General features: G+C 38.0%; 1 non-coding gene across 1 annotated transcript; it reads left to right on the top strand.

Moving 5' to 3' along the window:
* The first annotated feature begins 18183 nt into the window (after positions 1 to 18183).
* On the top strand, positions 18184 to 18290 carry LOC127099193 (small nucleolar RNA R71). The gene has a single exon (XR_007793731.1). It is a non-coding gene; the product is annotated as a small nucleolar RNA R71 (small nucleolar RNA).
* Positions 18291 to 19838: the final 1548 nt, after the last annotated feature.

Raw genomic sequence — 19838 nt, 5'->3', positions numbered from 1 at the left:
CATCTTTTCCCCGGCGGAATTTTGTGGCCTTCTACCCAATAACCGGTAGTTGTAAGTCTTATTTTTGTGGCCTTCTACCCAGTAACCGATAGTTGTAAGTCCTATTTATGTGGCCTTCTACCCAATAACCGGTAGTTGTAAGTCATATTTCTGTGGTTTTCTACCCAGTAACTGGTAGTTGTAAACCCCATTTTATCCCCTTGCAGAGTTAACCCTTGATTTTTTTTCATCCTAACCGATGACGGTTACTCTCTTCTGTGGTTTCCTACCCAGTAACCGGTAGATGTAATTCCCTCTTTGATTGGTTATCTTTATCCAATATTCGGTATTGATATTCCTTCACCTTTTAAGTATACCACCCAGGAACCGGTGATATATCTCTTGGATAATTGCTCTGATCAAGCAATTTATCCCCAGTGAGTCGTCTTTCATTTACCCTTTGTTTGGTAATGATTATTTCTCCCCTTTGATTGGTCATCATTTTATACCCAGTATCCGGTATCCCGATAATATATCTCATGCGCTCTTCAGTCGTAGTCTTTTTCTTCCCCGGTCGAGTAAGATTCGTATTTCCTTATGGAGTCGAATGCCCATCCTGTAATCGAGTTTGCTCTTTCAGCCCTCCTTTCGGATGATGAGTGTTTTGTAAATATTCCCCAATTCACGCCTTGGTTGGTCACCTATTATATGCCCAGTAACCGGTATCCTTGGTGTTCCTTCCTTCTGCTCCCTATTATGACTTTTGTCCCCTGTGGAGTCATATTTTCCTGAGTTGAAACATACCTTTTTAGGTCTTCCTCAAATGTTTATTCCTCAGCTGAGTCCTTTGTGGATGTTCCCAGCCTGAGTCCCTTGGTGGGTTTTCCCTATCTGAGGCCGGATTTTTATCCGAAGTATCCTTTGTGGATAGTTTTGCTGTATTGGCATATTCCCCAATACATGCATCTTTGCGTCAGCTCGAGTCGTTCCATTGATTTATTTTCGTGGAATCCCTTCGTGTCTCTCAGCAAGTTTCAAGTCGTGACCTGCTCACGCATTTTTATTCCCTTTATTCCCCGGTAAAATCCCCAGAGTCTCTGTCCCATTCATGAGTGTATTACTCATATGGATTTTCAGTTTCTCCTAATTTCTTTTTCCTTTGCGGACATATATCCCTACATAGTATTAACTTTTACATACATACATTTCCATCATGAGGTCTCTTAGGGACCAAAATTCGTCTCTTTATTATTATTTAAGCCCATTCTACCGCGTCGAGACGAAGATTTTAACCTTCATATCTCCGGCTAGAATGACCTTAAAAAGGGGCATCTGTAAGACCCTAATTTTGACCCTAAGATCCCTCATGGCATCATATCATTGCACATTGCATTTGCCTCAAGGATCATAGCATCTTGGCTCCTTAACCCTAGGGTGGGACTTGTGTGAGTTGGTTTGAGACCACCAAGCATGCTTGAATTGTATATTATTGCTTTTCTTATTTTGTTTACTAACCAAAAGCACAAAAATATGTCACTAACATCTTTTGTTTTTAGGCTTGAGCAATCATGTGACCTAAGGCTCCTAGGAGGCCCCTATACTCAAAGAATGGCCAGATGAAGTGAAAGAAAGCATGACAATGGTTCCCAAAGCTCTCAATCATCATATATGCCTCCCAATTATCTCAATTTGTCAATTTGATCAAGATAAACCAAAGGGCTTGAGGATTGTTTCCCAAGGAAACCCTAATTCAACTATGCATCAATTGTCCCTTGCTCATGAAGCAACCACAACCCATGATCAAATACAATCAAGGGAAGTTCTTTCATTCATCATTTCATGCATATATGTGCCTATCTGAGTGTCCTCAATCATCAATTCAACAAGATTTGAAGTTTGGACTTGAGAAGTTGATTAGTCAATTCATCTGACTATTTTGAAATCCATTGAGACCTAACTTTTGATGTGTTTGTCAAATGAAGATGACCCTAAGAGTAACAATGTTCTTAAGAACCATATAAACAACTTTCATGTTCATCAAAAATTTATTTGAAGCTTGAAAGGTCATCATTCATTTCAAAACATTATAGGTCATTTTGACTGAAACCCTAATTTTGGGTCAACTTCCCAAGGGCATAACTCACTCATTTTTCATGATTTTGAGGTGGGATCAAATGCATTGGAAATTTTAAGATGTATAATTCAAATGTTATGTTGGACAAAATTTCATAATCCTAAACTAAGTACATGTGATAATACAAAACAATATAGGTCACTTTGGACCAAAGTCATTGAAATATGAAAAAGTCCAACTTCAAATGGCCATAACATTCTCATCAAAAATACAAATGATGCAAAATTTAAGTCCAAATTGATTGTCTTGAAACTATCTACAACTTTGACGTTGAAGGTTTTGTCATTTAAGGCTTGCATCATTGAAACATAAGGGCTAGAAGTTGGTCCATTTTGGCAAAATTTCCATGCACATGTTTTCCCAACACCAAATGGATTTTTGTTCAACATAACATTTGTTCCTTATGTCAAGACCTTTCCAACCATTACCCACATGGCTATGTTTCAATTTGGTAAGTGCATTTTTGAAGAGGAGAAGATTTATATTCATTTATGGAAACAATGTTAAAACTCCATGCACAACCCAATGTAATCTAAACTGCACGTCCAAACCATTGCATACTCATATCAGCTTGCATTTGCAATGGATTTTGGGCCTCATATGCGCCTGTACAGGGCCATGCATGGAGGCCCTCATTCCACATGCACACGAATTTTCCATGGCTTGCATCATCATTTGCTATAAATACAGATGTCTGGCTTCATTCATTTCCAACCTTAAGGCGCCTAAATTGTTGCAGAGTTGAATCCCCACCCTTCACTCAAAGGAATTTTGCTTTTCACTCTCAATTTTTTCAGTTAAATTTTCAACTTCCTTGGTTGATTATTGAGCTTCAATTCCTTAGCCTAGCTCCTTTGCCATCTCAAGATCACACTGCATCAAAGAATTGGAAGAGATCGTGCCTTGTAAAGCTGCACTTCAAAGGTTGTTGTTCAAACTTTTTTGATTCGAAACTCCTTGGATCTTGCTCATTTCTTGTGTTTGTTGGTTCCTCTAAAGTCCTCATGTGAGAGGCAATTGATCTGTGTATTTAATTTCATGAATTGATCAAGTTCAATTTGAACACCATGAATTTCTAACTCAGATTTCTCCTTCCATGAGAGTCTAGAGTAGAAACCAATGGCACAGAGGTGATGTACATCACCCTAGCTTCCAGTGATATGAGGATCGTCCATTTTGGTTAAGTTTTCAAAACCTGCAAATTCCACCGGAATTGTGAAGCTCACCGGAGAAGACGGTGGTTTCCACCACCATCCCCACGTGGCTAAGTTCCCAGCCATTTGATGCTTTGACTCCGATCTGATCTGGACCATGCAATGTTATGACTTTATTAATGCCCTGTGTTTCTCATTTGACTTTGGATCATCATACGCGCGTGCCTCACAGCCCTCAGATTGGACACGTCAATTAATGAATGTGATCCAACGCGCCAGGATTTTTCTAATTTCTGATTTTCTATTCTATTTTCTTTTATTTCTTCTTATTTCAAAAATTCACAACTCTTTCATTTTAAATCCAAAAAATATGGGACCAATTGCATTATTTTCCTTTTTAATTCTAGTTTCTGAAAATGATTTTTAATTTTCTTTTTATTTTGTCATTTAATATTTTTTGTGAATTTTCTCTTTTCTGGTTATTTTAATTCATTTAAAATAGTTTCCAATCTTCAAAAAATGCAAAAATATTTTATTAACATCTTTGAATGATGATGAATCCATGAAAAATATTCTCATCAATTCTTAATTGATTTGAGATTTATTTGAGATTTTAGTTCAATTATGTTATATTTTCTTCATTTTTAATTGTTTAAAATTAGTTTCTATTTTCTAAAAATGATGAAAAAATTTGTCACACCTTGTTTGACCTTGTTGAACTTAGGATGATCCAATTGGACTTTTCCAAATTGATTTGAATTGGATTTGAAGTTTGACCTTTATTTGTTTATTTTAATTCAAGTATTATTTTTAATTCAAAAAATACCAAAAATATTTTAGTTGTTTCCTGACTTCGAAGTTTCATCTCACTTCTGTTTACCATTGATTGACTTTGATTCCATTCATTTTTGGTCAATGTATTTTTGTTTATGTCATTTGAATTCCATTTATGTACATTTCCATTTCTTCTTCTTCTTCTTTTTTCTTTTTGATCAATGAGTTAAATATTGGTGGTAGTCTTGACATATGAGAGGCTTAACCTTTCTTGGTTCAAGTCAAATTCATCTTGATCAAAGATCAACTGAATTTCTTTGCATTAAGGATAGGTTTCTTTTGGGTCAAGCAAAAAACCTAAATCAATACAAGATCATTCTTCTTTTCTTTTGGCATGGCAAGTTGTAGGAGCTTGGCTTACTAGTCATGGTCTCTAACTTGTGTTTGTTGCCTATAGTTTTATTGACCGGCCTCAGATAGGTGTGACTACTACATTAGTCCACTTACGATTGCTTAACATAGCGCTAAATTGCCTTATGGCACACTAACACTAACTACTAATGACTAACTTTTAATTCAAGCATTTAATTCTTGCAATTTACATTAATGCAATTTAATTTCTTGCTCATTTATTCATTTGTCATTTGCCCTTTGCTCACTTGAGCTCATGTTTATGTTAATGCAATTTTCCTTTTGCTCACTTGAGTACATTATTGTGTATATATTATTGTGCTTGTTTTGTTTTGTTTGTGTGAGCCCAATGCAAATGGACAAATGACTTAGATTTTAGGACCTTACCTAAGCTAATGGAGTTTGAAGAGCAACTAGGCCTCATGCCTTTAGAGTGCTAAAATTGTCAAAGAGCAACTAGGCCTCATGCCTTTAGAATGCTTAATCTTGAAGATGAACATTGAAAGGATCCTAATTCTAAACTCACTATTGTCCATTCTTTATTTTTTTTGTGGAAATTTTTAATTTGTGTGTTCTTGTGTGCTAGGGATCTTAAAATTGAGCCAATTAGAAGATTCCTAGGAGCTTGATTGTTATTTGCTTGATTGCTTGAGTTATTTGCTTATTGCTTGCTAATTCCAAAGGATGGGAGCAACTTGGATCATCTTTGTGATCTCAAGAAGGGAACTCCATGTGGTTTTATTTCACTTCCTTCATCTTTGCATGTCTAGGACCTAGCCATTCTCTTCTTCTCTCCACTCTAACCCAGGCCAAACTCTTGTGCAAACATTAACATTGTTTTCAAAAATTAGAAACCTAAGCACTATGCTTTTGATTTTCCAAACTCTTTTCATAACACTTATTTTGAATTGAATCCTTAAGTCAACTTTGACCTTACTTTGTGAACACTTTTCATTTGTAAATACAACTCACTCAATTGTTTTTGTGGTTCCAATGACCACTTTTGCCAAAGTTTTTCATAAACATTAGCTATTAGGTTTGAGTTATCCTAGAGGTTGATATAATACTCACCTATATCCTTAGTGATGGACTATAAGACTTCCATGCTTATTACAGGGTTAACCCCTCACTAGCATGTTGAAGCTCTTCTCACATGGTGGATTTGTGGTTTTAGGTTGAGTTTTGTCCCTTTGATAACAAAAGACCTTAAGGCTTTTGGACCAATCAATTCACCAACTTCTTTTTTTGAGATTTTTACCCCGAACTACGAGGTTTTGATCCTAATCTTTTTAAGATGGTACGTAGGCAATGGGTTTATCCATTCAAATACAAAATTGTAAATAAATTGTATATTCTTTTCTCATCTCCACAATCATGTTTGCACAAATATTTCTCATAAATACTAACCTACCTTACAACATTGGTGAAAAGGGCTCCCTTAGAGTACTAAGGATGTTTTGGGTGCTTAAAACCTTCCCATTGCATAACCAACCCCCTTACCCAGATCTCTGACATTTTTATTAGTTTTTGATTTGATAAAACTTCTCGGTTTTTGTTCGCTTTGTAACCTTTCCTTTGGATAAATAGAAGTGCGGTGGCGACTCGAATTGTATGATTTATTTTTGATTTAGTCAATAAATCTAAAGGTAACGAATACCCCGCTACAAGAGGGAATCACAAATGACATTCTGAAAAAATAATCAGCCTCATATGTTTAAAATTAGAGAAGTTATGAACCTTGAAAGTTGGGGAAAAGTCACTTGAAAATAGGTCAAATTTCACTAAGTCCACAAATGACCTATAATGTCTCCAAACTTTTGATGATCCTCCAAGCATAACTGGCTCTTGTCAGGTAAAGAGAAGTTGTATAGGATGTTGAGAAGAGTCATATGAAAAAAAATCAAAAATGTTGAGAATTGAAGGAGTTGTGATCCTTCGAACTTTGATTTCAAAATGTTGACTTTTTGGTCAAACCACTTAGAACAAGCTTTTGTACTTGGACTTTCCTTGCATTTAAAAGCGCATGGGTGATCATATGAACTCAAAATAAGATGTCCTTGATTTCCTCTTGATTAAACTTCTCAAATATTGAAGTTGCTTGTTGAATAAGGCATGGAAATACACACATGAACCTTTGACTTTCCTTGAGAAGTAAGCCACAAAACTTTGAGATGTCCTTGGTTAAAAATCCCTTACCTTGAAAAATAAACTTAAGGGAAACAAGACATATTTTTTGATATTTTGATTAGTAGTTAGATACAAAACTAATCATATAAACACAAAGATAAATCAATCCAACAAAGAGGTGTTTGTTGATCCCTACAAGAAGCAAACCCAAAGATGGATAAGGGGAAAGACCAAGATGTGACCTTGTTTGTTTGTAATGATGCAAATGATATATGGAATCTTAGGGTTAAGAATTAGGGTATGACAGATGCCCCTATTTAAGTTTCTTCAATTTGGTGATATGAAGGTTGAAATCTTCGTCTGGACTAGATTGGAGAGACTTAAATATCAAAGATCCAATTTTTGGCCCTAAGATACCACAAAATGCTTATTATATGATATGAATGTAAATGATGCGGTGCTTTCGCAAGTATACGAACGCGTCAGAGTAATATAAAAGATTGTCGAGTCCACAGAGACCAAGTGTCAATCTATCGTTATCTATTGTTATGGTGTTTATCAAAGGCAATCGAAATAGGTGTTTTTGGAGTGTACAATGAAAAGTAAAGTGTTGAATAAAGATTAGTTAATAAAGACAGGGTCGAATGTAATTCACATAACAAATTGATAATCCAAGTACTTGCTAATAGAACTACTTATGGGCAATGTTTTCTACTTTGAAAATAACTAATTTAACAGGAACTGTCGCTTTCGCGTATTCAGAACCGAGTTGTACCCCCTAATCAAACTCTCTTATTGTCACTTATAAAAAGGCGCGCATTGCGTTAGAGTAGTAAACCTATTTTTAAGAAATATAGTATCTTGACTAAGTTGAAAAGTATTATAACCTGGACTTCTTAACCAAAAGAGGTTCTCACGAACCAGACTCTAAACTTATAAACGCGTTCGAAAATAGTTTTAAAATCTCTTTTCTTCTTGAGTTAAAAACTCCTAATGAACTAAACAAAGCGCTTTCGCTGTTTTTGAAATAGTTAAAAACAATTAAGTTTAGATAGATGTTGGACGGCTTTCGATCTTACCCAACGGAATTGAAGTGCCGGAAAATTTAAGTTGAAATTTAAAATAGCTCTTAAGTGTTTCTACGAACAATTGTACGGATTATCGGTTCAATTATGATCCTTACATTCTAACCTTATAAATTTAGTTAGACATGGTAAAGTAAAAGTGCATTAAATTAAATAAAAGTAGTGCGAGTGCGGAAAGTAAATAAAAGTAGTGCGAGTGCGGAAAGTAAATAATTTAAAGTGAGTGCGAGAAAATAAATAATTTAAAGCGAGTGCGAGAAATAAATAAAGTAAAGCGAGTGCGAGAAAATAAATAAAGTAAAGCGAGTGCGAGAAAATAAATAAAGTAAAGCGAGTGCGAGAAAATAAATAAGATAAAGACAAGTAATAAAAACCTGCTCCAATCGGAGGATTGAGTAAATTGCAAAGCGGAAATGAAAATGGAGGCAGGATTAACTTCCTTCCAAAGTGCTCCAAACTCGATTACAGACTCTATCACAGACTCGATTACACAATTGTGGTAACACTCCAATGCGAAGCGATTACCACTTTACAATACTGAATATATGCCTAAGTGAAACAAAGTTGCTCTGAGTTTGCCTCTGCTCTAAGTTTGAATGATTGTAAAAGTGATTTCGAGTTTCTATTTATAAGCAAGTAAAAAGATGGAAATGACAAGGATACCCTTCAACTTGAAAATGGGAGGGAAAAACTTTCCTCTTGTGGCGCCCGCCAGAAGGCCATGGCGCCCGGCACAAGCACAAAATGAGGCGCCTTAGTGGAAGTAGTGGGGAACGTGGAAGTTGAGGGAAGTTGAGCTTGGACACGTCATGGCAGGGTCTATGGCGCCAGCCATGGGGTAGGCCACAAGTACAAAATGCTGAATTTTAGGGTTTTTGGCTCTTTTTCGCTCCTTTTCTCGATCGGGGCTCCGATTAAAGTAAAAACCTAAAAACAAAGGAAAACATAGCAATAACACAACAAAATAACAATAAAACAACTAGAATGTATGTGAAATCAGAGTCAAAAATACGGTAAATTTCAGTGTTATCAAATTCTCCCACACTTAAACCTTTGCTTGTCCTCAAGTAAAACATTAAAAAGCTCATAAAAGAAAATCTGTGTAAACGAGTGCTTCAGGTAAAAAATCTAAGTTTAAGTCGGGATGCAGTGATAGGTACTAACTGAGTGAACTAAGGGTATCATGATGACACTGATCCGCAAATACGGACATAAACTTCATTCCTATATTAACCAACCCATATTATCCCACAATACCTAGGTCTGCCTCTTCATCTCTTTTTGTGTCCTTTTCATTCAGACGCAATCACATTAAGCCCGTTATCCATACATGCTTCATAGTAGAGTGGCATGTTAGTGATTATGATCTGAGCATGGGATTTCTGGCACATAATTATGTGTAAACCCTTTTATTGGACCCAACTGTAGTTGTGGGGGATTGGATCGTAATCCGCCCTACCGAGTTCAGTTCCAGATACCTTTGAACCAACCAACAGTGGGTAAGTTTTTTCTTTTTTTCTTTTTCTTTTTCTTTTTGTAGCAATTTTTTAAAATTCTTTGGTTTAAATGACTTTGTGAGGGTCACCTATACCGGAGTTGCCTTTTTTTTGCTTTCTTTTATTTTTTTGTTTTTCTGGATCATTCACTTATTTGCATCGGTCCCCTACGTAGAGGATGCGTAGGCCGGAGCTGACTGCTGAGATAAACTACTGAGGACTTATACGGAAATGATGATTAAGGCCATGGTATATGGGGTTTCGGGAGTGGTTCCTATATTTACGAAGTCTATGGTGCTAAAATAATACTGATGTTTCGCAAAGTTCTCCCAAGTTACCGCATCCTTACTCAAAACATGTCTTTAAAACCTAAAAACTTTCGGAATAACACTATTTTCTTTTGCAAAAAAAATTTCGGTGGGGCTAAAGGTATGGGGAGGTAGGATTGTACTAAAGATATACTATATTTGGTGACTCGTCAGACTCATGCATTATACTAAAAAGCAAAATAAACAACTAAAAGGAAATAAACTATCTAAAAACAGCAAAGAAAAAGCGATAAAGGAAAAAACGAGAAAGGTAATAAAGAAAAGACGATAGAGTCTCCTCCCACACTTAAATCGAACATTGTCCCCAATGTTTCGAAATAAGATAAGGGAAAAGTTACCTGACAACCTATTGCTGACCACTAGTGCCCTCGCCATCCTGAGGTGGACGGCGGGATCGGGTACGACGACGATCTCTCTGATCCATCCTCGCCTGCAGGGCATTCTGAGCGGCCCTTACCTCTCGAAGGTGACCTAAAATGGTACCCTAAGTGTTTTCTATGACAGCAATGTGTTGCTGGTGGTATTGTTGCTGACGGGCTTGTGTATTGGTAATCATAAGCAGAGACTGTAAAACAGTGTCGTAGGACCTGTCTGTCCTCCGCTGCGACTCTTGCATGAAGCTCATGTTATCCGCCATTTGTTGCTGGATGGTAGAGAGTAGGTCGTCACGCCTCTGCTCTCTAGCCATGTGGTCACGCCACATCTCCTCTGTAATATAGAAGCCAGGAGTGGTACCTGCAGAAGAAGAAGATGGTGCGGTGTGTGGTGGTGAAGGATGATGGGGGGACACATGGGGTACTGGAGATCTCTCTCGCCGATCATATTCATCATCAATATCATGTCCCGCCTCATCAGGAATGTTAGGAGGAAGAGGACCCAAAACAGGTGGGGTATCTAAAGCGTAGGTCCAATTCCTTTCATCTCGTACATTTGTACGTCTAGTGCACGGTAAAACAACAGATGGGATGGCTACACCATGAACCATAAGCTTATAACCTCCTTCTCTCCTCGAACGGCACAATTTCATGTCTCTTAGAAATTTTAGGTTAATTGTGCGAGGAGGTAAGGGGTCTAGGGTAGCCATCTGATTGTTCAGGTTAAGTGCCCGAGCAATAGATGTAATCAATCCACCAAAAGAAATCGGTCCCGCTTTATTCAAAGTTAAAGTCATATGAGCAAGCATGAACGGGACCGAATTAATACGTCTATTTGTGAGGCTTCCTTGTAAAAATAGAAGCTCTCTAGCATTAACCTTATTTGGATTCTCCCGGCCAAAAATAGTGCATGCCAACAGATATCTAAAAACTCTGATGGTCGGGTTATGGATAGTTGAGGCAAGAACTCCTTCAAAAGAGTTTATGGAAGTGTTTGATAAACGCTCCCAGAAGGAAAATACCTCAACAGACCATTCGGAATCCAAAGGGGCCTCACAAATAGCACCGTCCCCATGAGTGATTCCTAACAAGCTGGCTAGTTCGTCGGTACTGAATTCGTATTCAATAGCAAACATTCTAAATCTGACAGTACCAACTGTGCTAGCAGTGTTAGGGTTGACAATATAAATTAAGGAACTCAAAAATTCAATTGTCAACCGCTCATAGGTAGGTTCTTTGTTGGAAAAGAAATTATGCAAACCTAAATTATCTAATAAATGAAATATGCTATGATAGATACTAAAGTGTAGAGACAGTTTTCGTCAACATACCTTGTCAGGAGGATTTCCCGATTTTGCAACCGTTCAATAATTTTTCTTTGTCTATCCCCCGGTTTCCCTCCTCGAAGAATGAATCCGTTAAACTCCATTTGAAAGCTCTTGAAAAGTGATGAAGAAGATGAAGTGGTTTGTGAAAAGGTTGGATTTTTACGAAATCTGACGGATGAAAATGAAAATGGAAATCGGAAAAATGATTTATACGGTGTGGTGGTTAGAAAAGTATGAGCTTTTTGTGGGTTCAAGGATGTTTTTCCAAGGTGAAAAAATGGGTTTGGAAGGTTGTAAGTTACAAAAATGGTGAAGAAAAGGGTTCTGCCCCGACCTGTTACAGACGCTGTGGCGGGCGCCACAGGGTGTACGGCGGGCGCCATAGGGTCTATGGCGGGCGCCATAAGGCCAAATCTGGCTGGGCCGGATTTTGGTCCTTTGGTTTGGGCTTCTCTTGTCTTTTGGCTTTGAGGGGTCCGAATAGCATTTGTTTTGTGATTTTCCTAGCATCATTGACTTGCATAATTTTATAAAGGTAAAAACAAAAATAAAAATGAAACAAAAATTAAATATTAGACTAATAAATAAATAAATAACTGAAAAATAAAAAATGCAAATAAAACGAAAAATAAGACATATATAGATAAAAGTAGAAATATCAATGTATAGATGTAGTTTATATAATATTCCAAATGCGATAATATAAGATGAGTTATGTAAATACGAGAAATATAAAAAAGAGATAAAATAAGATGAAATGGTGAGATCATATAGTGGGGATGTCATCTTCCTGAGAGGATCCACGGAGCATGGCTACCTCCTGCTTGAGCTCTGTGATCTCCTGATATAGATAGTTGGCTTCAGTAGCATGGGTGAGATCGGACACTCTCATCTGTAAAGTGAGGTCAGCCACCTCCTGCCTAAGCGTTGCGATCTCTCTACGATACTCAGCAATCTAAGTGCGGATGTCGAGTGTCTGCAATGAAAGATTATTAGAGAAAACAGTGATTCTGGGAGATGGTGGTGTAGGCGTGTATTCAGCAATGGGTGGTGATCTCGGTTCCTCTACGGTCTCTCCCTGGCCCTCTAGAGCATAACTCCAATTCGCTGGATCATGCACACTGGTCATCATAGGATCTGGCAGTGTGAAGTAATGGATAGCCTCGTTGTCGACTAGCAGTCGGAACTGACATGGGTGGAAAGAGGCTCTCCTCATCAACCCTCTGGTCAAACAGAAGTCGATGTCCATGGTAGTGCAGCCACAGTAGGTCCGAAGATGTAACAGCTTGCGAGACAGACCTAAGGCGACAGCGATCTGCGTGATGATTCCGCCAACATGGATGACTCCTTCGGTAGATCTGGAGATACCGCTGAGACTGTATAATTAAAAGTTCCCACATGCTACTGGGCGAGACTGGGATACACAAAATAATAGGAAGATCTCCTCTTCACTCAGTAGTGTCTCTGCATCCGGTTTTCCCAAGAAGGAATGTGTTAATATCATCTGAAAGTATCTGAAGGCGGGGTTATGTATAACATGAGACAGCTGTGTAGATGGATCCTAACTTTTAGCAACCCGATATATCACTCCAAAACATCTCAACCTCCTTACCTAGAAAATATCCCATAGGTGTCTCCGGGATAGCATCAGGAGTGGTCTGGAAGCCCAAAAGGTCGCCGAACTCTTTCTGGCTGAAAGAGTACTCAACTCCGAAAAGCCTGAAAGCAGCATACCCATCTGGTCCAAAATATGGGTCATAGTCAAATGAACTCAGGAACTCCAAAGTCAGGTTCCTGTAGGTGTTACTCAAGTCATCAGCAAACTCGTCCCAGTGAAGCTAGTGGCTAAGGAATCGGATACTCGGCTCGATACCCAGTGCCTCCATACAGTGCTGATCAGGATAACGTGTGGGTGCCATAGGGCGCTGATACAGAGCGATGTAACGCTCCCTCTGAGCATTATCTCTATAGGCCACGTGCATGTCATCGAAATCTTGCATCCTGTAAAAGTTAAGAAAGTGATCCTGAAAGTGCAAACCATTCAAATTTTAGTCTCAATGCAAAATATGATAAAATAAAATAAAAAATTAAATTAAATAAATGCGAAAAAGTAAAATGAAAGAAAAACCATGGGTTGCCTCCCACGCAGCGCTTGTTTAACGTCATTAGCTTGACGATAAGAATTTATACACCTGTAGTAGTAGGAATTGGTGGATCAATCAGGGTGTGGCTTGAGTAGTATGCTGGAATGTCTCCTCCTTCGTAGAGCTTCAGTCTTTGTCCATTTACAATGAATGGACTACAAGTATCGTTCTTCATTTCTACGGCTCCGAATCTCAGAATCTTGGATACTTCGAAAGGACCAGTCCATCTTGAACGTAGCTTTCCAGGGAAGAGTCGTAACCTAGATTTAAAAAGGAGAACAGGATCGCCTATATTGAAATTTTTCTTTATTATTCTTTTGTCGTGATAGGTTTTTGTCCTCTCTTTATATATTTTTGCATTCTCGTAGGCCGATTGCCTAAGTGCTTCTAATTTATGAATATCTAGGGTACACTTTTCTCCAGCGGCTAGGTAGTCTAAATTCAAAGTTGTAATGGCCCAATAGGCCTTATGCTCTAATTCGAACGGTAAGTGACAGGATTTTCCATAAACTAGTTGATAAGGAGTAGTTCCTATAGGGGTTTTGAAAGCGGTTCTATAGGCCCATAATGCTTCTTGAAGCTTCTGAGACCAGTCTCTCCTAGAAATAGAAACAGTTTTCTCTAGGATTTGTTTTATCTCCCTATTAGATACTTCTACTTGGCCACTAGTTTGTGGGTGGTATGGTGTTGCTACTCTATGCCTAACTCCATATTTTCTTAAAAGTTTGTCAAATATTCTCGATATAAAGTGTGATCCTCCATCGCTTATGACTAAACGTGGTGTTCCAAATCTAGGGAATATATAGTTTTTAAATAATTTGATTACTACCCTAGTGTCGTTTGTGGGTGCAGCTATAACTTCAATCCACTTAGACACATAGTCTACAGCTACTAAGATATACCTGTTTCCTAAGGATGGTGGAAAAGGTCCCATGAAATCTATACCCCATACGTCAAAGAGTTCTACTTCCTGAATGTTTCTTAGAGGCATTTCATCACGCCTTGAAATGTTTCCAGTGTGTTGGCATCTATCACATTTGACAATGCAAGCATAGACATCACGCCACATGGTAGGCCAGAATAGGCCAACTTGAAGAATCTTGGCGTATGTCTTAGATGTGCTCGCATGTCCACCATAGGGTGCAGAATGACAATGCTTGATAATATTATTTACCTCTTCTTCTGGAACGCAACGGCGAAAAATGTCATCTTTACCCCTTTTGAAAAGGAGCGGTTCGTCTCAATAGAAGTTTCTCACATCGTGGAAGAATTTCTTCTTGCGGTGGTAGTCAAGATCAGGGGGTACTTTATCAGCAGCTAGGTAATTAACGAAGTCTGCATACCAGGGTACGTTACTTATTGCTAGGGAATTTTGAGGGTCCTCATAAGGATCTAGGTTATTATCTTTTATGGTTTCTACTCTAGCGACCAGTCTATCATAGGAGAAATCATCATTTATGGGTACTAGTTCAGGTTTTAGATGTTCTAACCTAGAAAGGTGATCGGCTACTACATTTTCAGTGCCTTTTTTATCTCTTATGTCTAAATCAAACTCTTGTAGTAATAGAATTCATCGGAGTAACCTGGGCTTGGCATCTTTTTTACTTAATAGGTAACGAATGGCAGCATGATCGGTGTAAACTATAATTTTTGCTCCTACTAGATAAGATCTAAATTTGTCTATAGCGAAAACTACAGCGAGTAATTCTTTTTTAGTTGTTGCGTAGTTAAGTTGGGCAGCATCTAGGGTTCTACTGGCATAATAGATGGCATGTAATTTTTTATCTTTCCTTTGTCCTAGAACGGCTCCAACTGCATAATCACTAGCATCGCACATTATCTCAAAAGGTTCCGACCAATCAGGCGGTTTCATAATGGGTACCGATATTAAAGCTTGTTTTAAAAGATTAAATGCGTCATTACATTTTTCGTCGAAAATGAATTCAGCATCTTTCATTAAAAGTCCGGTTAAAGGTTTAGTTATTTTGGAGAAGTCCTTAATAAAACGCCGGTAGAATCCAGCGTGTCCAAGGAAGCTTCGGACTTCTCTGATGGTTTTTGGGGGTTTTAGGTTTTCTATAACTTCTATTTTAGCTTTATCTACCTCTATACCTTTTTCGGAAATTATATGTCCTAAAACTATTCCTTCGGTCACCATGAAATGACACTTTTCCCAGTTTAGCACGAGGTTCACCTCCACGCATCTCTCCAGTATTTTCTCAAGGTTAGCAAGACAATTGTGGAAATAAAATCCGCAAACCGAGAAATCGTCCATAAACACTTCCATGATACCATCTAGGTAGTCTGCAAAGATTGACATCATGCATCATTGGAAAGTAGCTGGGGCATTACAGAGGTCGAACGACATTCGTCTGTAGGCAAAAGTTCCATAAGGCCATGTAAAGGTAGTTTTTTCTTGATCTTCGGGGTGGATAGGTATTTGGAAGAATCCAGAGTATCCATCTAGATAACATAAGTAAGAGTGTCTGGCTAGACGCTCCAACATTTGGTCTATAAATGGTAAAGGGAAATGATCCTCCCTAGTTGCTTTATTTAATTTTCTATAATCTATACACATCCGCCATCCTCCTTCTAAACGTTTTTCTACATGTTCGCCTTTATCGTTTTGCACGACTGTGATGCCTCCCTTTTTAGGTACTACATGCACAGGGCTCACCCACTTACTATCCGAGATCTGATAGATGATTCCTGCCTCAAGTAACTTAAGAACTTCCTTTTTAACGACATCACTCATTATAGGGTTTATTCTTCTCTGATGTTCCCTAGAGGGTTTTGAATCTTCTTCGAGCGAAATCCGATGCATGCAAACGGATGGGCTTATACCTTTCAGGTCAGAGATATTATATCCTAAGGCTGAGGGATATCTTCGTAAAACACCTAAAAGTTGGTTCGTTTCCTCTTGGCTCAAGGTAGCACTAACTATAACTAGATGGTTCATCTTTTCATCGAGGAACTCATATCTCAGGTTCTTAGGCAGTTCCTTAAGTTCTAAGGTTGGTTTCTTAGGGCATGGCATAGGATCTGGAGTAAGGGATAAACATTCGTAAAGGTTATCATCGATGTAGGGTTTCTTAAAGTCATCATCTTCCCTTATGAGAGTTGATGGTAACTTAATTGTTTTTATAATTTCTTTTTGTTCTAATTCTCTAACACATTCATCAATGATATCTAAGGCATAACACGAGTCTCCCATCACAGGTGCCATAAGAAATTTCGAAAGTATAAATTCTATTTTCTCGTCACCTACCTCAAATGTCAACTTTCCTTTCTTGACATCTATTATGGCTCCTGCAGTCGATAAGAATGGTCTACTTAGAAGGATTGGTATATCATTGTCCTCTTTGATGTCCATGACAACAAAATCAGTAGGGATAAATAACTGGCATATCCTAATAGGAACATCTTCTAAAATGCCTATCGGATATTTAACAGATCTATCGGCTAACTGAAGTGACATTTTAGTGGGTATTAATTCTCCTAAGTTTAACCTCTCACAAACCACTAAAGGCATTAGGCTCACACTAGCTCCTAAGTCTAGAAAAGCTTTTTTCGATGACATGATTACCCAAAAGGCAAGGAATGGATAAATTTCCAGGATCTTTATCTTTCTTCGCTAATTTGTCCTCGGAAATAGCATTACATTCCAAAGGCTTCGGATCGTCAAGTCTACATTTGTTGGTAAGGATGTCTTTGAGAAACTTTGCATAAGAAGGTATTTGGGTGATGGCTTCTGTGAAAGGGATTTCTACATGAAGCTTTTCTATAACTTTAATAAATTTTTGATACTGTTTATTGATCTGGGTTTGTTTGAGTCTTTGCGGATATGGTATAGGTGGTTTATATGGCGAGGGTGGTACATAAGTTTTATCTTTAGGTTCTTCTCCTTTTTCTCGACCTTCCTGGTTTTCAGATTCTTCTGGTTCCTTTACTTTGTCCGGGGGCTTGGTACATTCCTTAGAAGTTTCGGGTTCACTCAATCTAGGGTTTGGTGGCTCATCATAAGCGTTCCCACTTCGTAGGGTAATGACATTGGCTTGTCCTCTCGGATTTTGTTTAGGTTGTCCAGGGAATTGTCCTTCAGGTGTAGTCTGAGGGGCTTGGTTTAAAGCTACCTAAGAGATCTGGGTTTCAAGCATCTTGGTATGAGTAACTATTTGGTCAACCTTGGTTCCTAACTGAGTAATCAATTCGTTAACATGAATGTTTTGGTTCATGAACTCCTTGTTTTGTTGGGTTTGAGCGGTGATAAAATTTTCAATAATTTTCTCAAGGCTCGGCTTTGATGGTACAGGTTGCATAGGTTGATTTGATCTAGGGACTTGATAACTAGGTCTCGGAGGTGCATTATTTTGGATTGGGTTATTGTTTTTATAGGAGAAGTTCGGGTGATTCCTCCATCCAGGGTTATAGGTATTCGAATATGGTTTCCCTTGGGTGTAGTTCACTTGCTCAGAGTGGGTTTCGTTTAATAGACTGCATTCTGCAGATTGGTGTCCTTTGGTTCCACATATCTCACAATCCGACGAAACTGCGGCTACAGTATTCGGGTTTATGCACATATGCTCGACCTTGAGGGCTAATGCATCCATTTTAGCTTGCATCATGTCTATAGAGCTTAGTTCATGCCCTCCTCCTTGGGCTTCCTTTTTCTCAACTGTCGCTCGTTCGACTCCCCATGATTGATGGTTTTGAGCCATATCTTCGATGAGGGCACTAGCTTCAGGATAAGGTTTATTCATCAGATCACCGCCTGCGGCAGCGTCGATGGTCATCTTTGTGTTATAGTGAAGTCCATTATAGAAGGTTTGAATGATTAACCAATTTTCTAAGCCATGATGTGGGCATGCTCTTAACAACTCTTTATATCTCTCCCAAGCTTCGAACAACGATTCTCCTTGGTTTTGGGTAAATCTAGTTATATGGTTTCGAAGAATGGCGGTTTTACTCGGGGGAAAATATCTAGCAAGAAAAACTCTTCTAAGGTTATCCCAAGTCGTAATGGAATTGGGTGGAAGGGAATCTAACCATGATAGAGCTTTATCTCTGAGGGAAAAAGGGAATAATCTTATACATATTGCCTCAGGAGAAGCTCCATTGGTTTTAAAAGTGTCTACTAATTGAAGAAATATTTTTAAATGTTGGTTTGGGTTTTCAGTAGCGAGACCTGCAAATTGTCTCTATTGCACTAGTTGCAACAAGGATGGTTTAAGTTCAAAATTATTAGCTGGGATGGTTGGGCTTACTATACTAGAACTAGGTTCTTCGTTTGATGGTTGAGCGAAATCTTTAAGAGGTCTTTGGTTTTGATCTTCGGCCATAGCTCTCTTAATTCTATTAAAGAATAAACGTGCGCGAGCGTAACGTTCAGGTTCCGCCAGAGGGTATACTAAGCTTAAACTTCCGGTGCTGCGAGTTCTTCGTATTGACCGGCGGGAAATGCCTAAGTCTAAATGATATAACAATAGGAAAAAGAAATTTGACGAAATTGGTCCCCGACAACGGCGCCAAAAACATGATGCGGTGCTTTCGCAAGTATATGAACGCGTCAGAGTAATATAAAAGATTGTCGAATCCACAGAGACGAAGTGTCAATCTATCATTATCTATTGTTATGTTGTTTATCAAAGGCAATCGAAATAGGTGTTTTTGGAGTGTACAATGAAAAGTAAAGTGTTGAATAAAGATTAGTTAATAAAGACAGGGTCAAATGTAATTCACATAATCAATTGATAATCCAAGTACTTGCTAATAGAACTACTTATGGGCAATGTTTTCTACTTTGAAAAGAACTAATTTAACAGGAATTGTCGCTTTCGCGTATTCAGAACCGAGTTGTACTCCCTAATCAAACCCTCTTATTGTCACTTATAAAAAGGCGCGCATTGCGTTAGAGTAGTAAACCTATTTTTAAGAAATATAGTATCTTGACTAAGTTGAAAAGTATTATAACCTAGATTTCTTAACCAAAAGAGGTTCTCACGAACCAGACTCTAAACTTATAAACGCGTCCGAAAATAGTTTTAAAATCTCTTTTCTTCTTGAGTTAAAAACTCCTAATGAACTAAACAAAGCGCTTTCGTTGTTTTTGAAATAGTTAAAAACAATTAAGTTTAGATAGACATTGGACGACTTTCGATCTTACCCAACGGAATTGAAGTGTGGGAAAACTTAAGTTGAAAGTTAAAATAGCCATTAAGTGTTTCTAAGAACAATTGTACGGATTATCGGTTCAATTATGATCCTTACATTCTAACCTTATAAATTTAGTTAGACATGGTAAAGTAAAAGTGCATTCAATTAAATAAAAGTAGTGCGAGTGCGGAAAGTAAATAAAAGTAGTGCGAGTGCGGAAACTAAATAATTTAAAGCAAGTGCGAGAAAATAAATAATTTAAAGCGAGTGCGAGAAATAAATAAAGTAAAGCGAGTGCGGGAAAATAAATAAAGTAGAGCGAGTGCGAGAAAATAAATAAAGTAAAGTGA

This window comes from Lathyrus oleraceus, chromosome 6, assembly GCF_024323335.1.
Source record: "Lathyrus oleraceus cultivar Zhongwan6 chromosome 6, CAAS_Psat_ZW6_1.0, whole genome shotgun sequence".
Classification (NCBI taxonomy): domain Eukaryota; kingdom Viridiplantae; phylum Streptophyta; class Magnoliopsida; order Fabales; family Fabaceae; genus Lathyrus; species Lathyrus oleraceus.
This window is presented reverse-complemented; position numbering and strand designations above follow the sequence as displayed.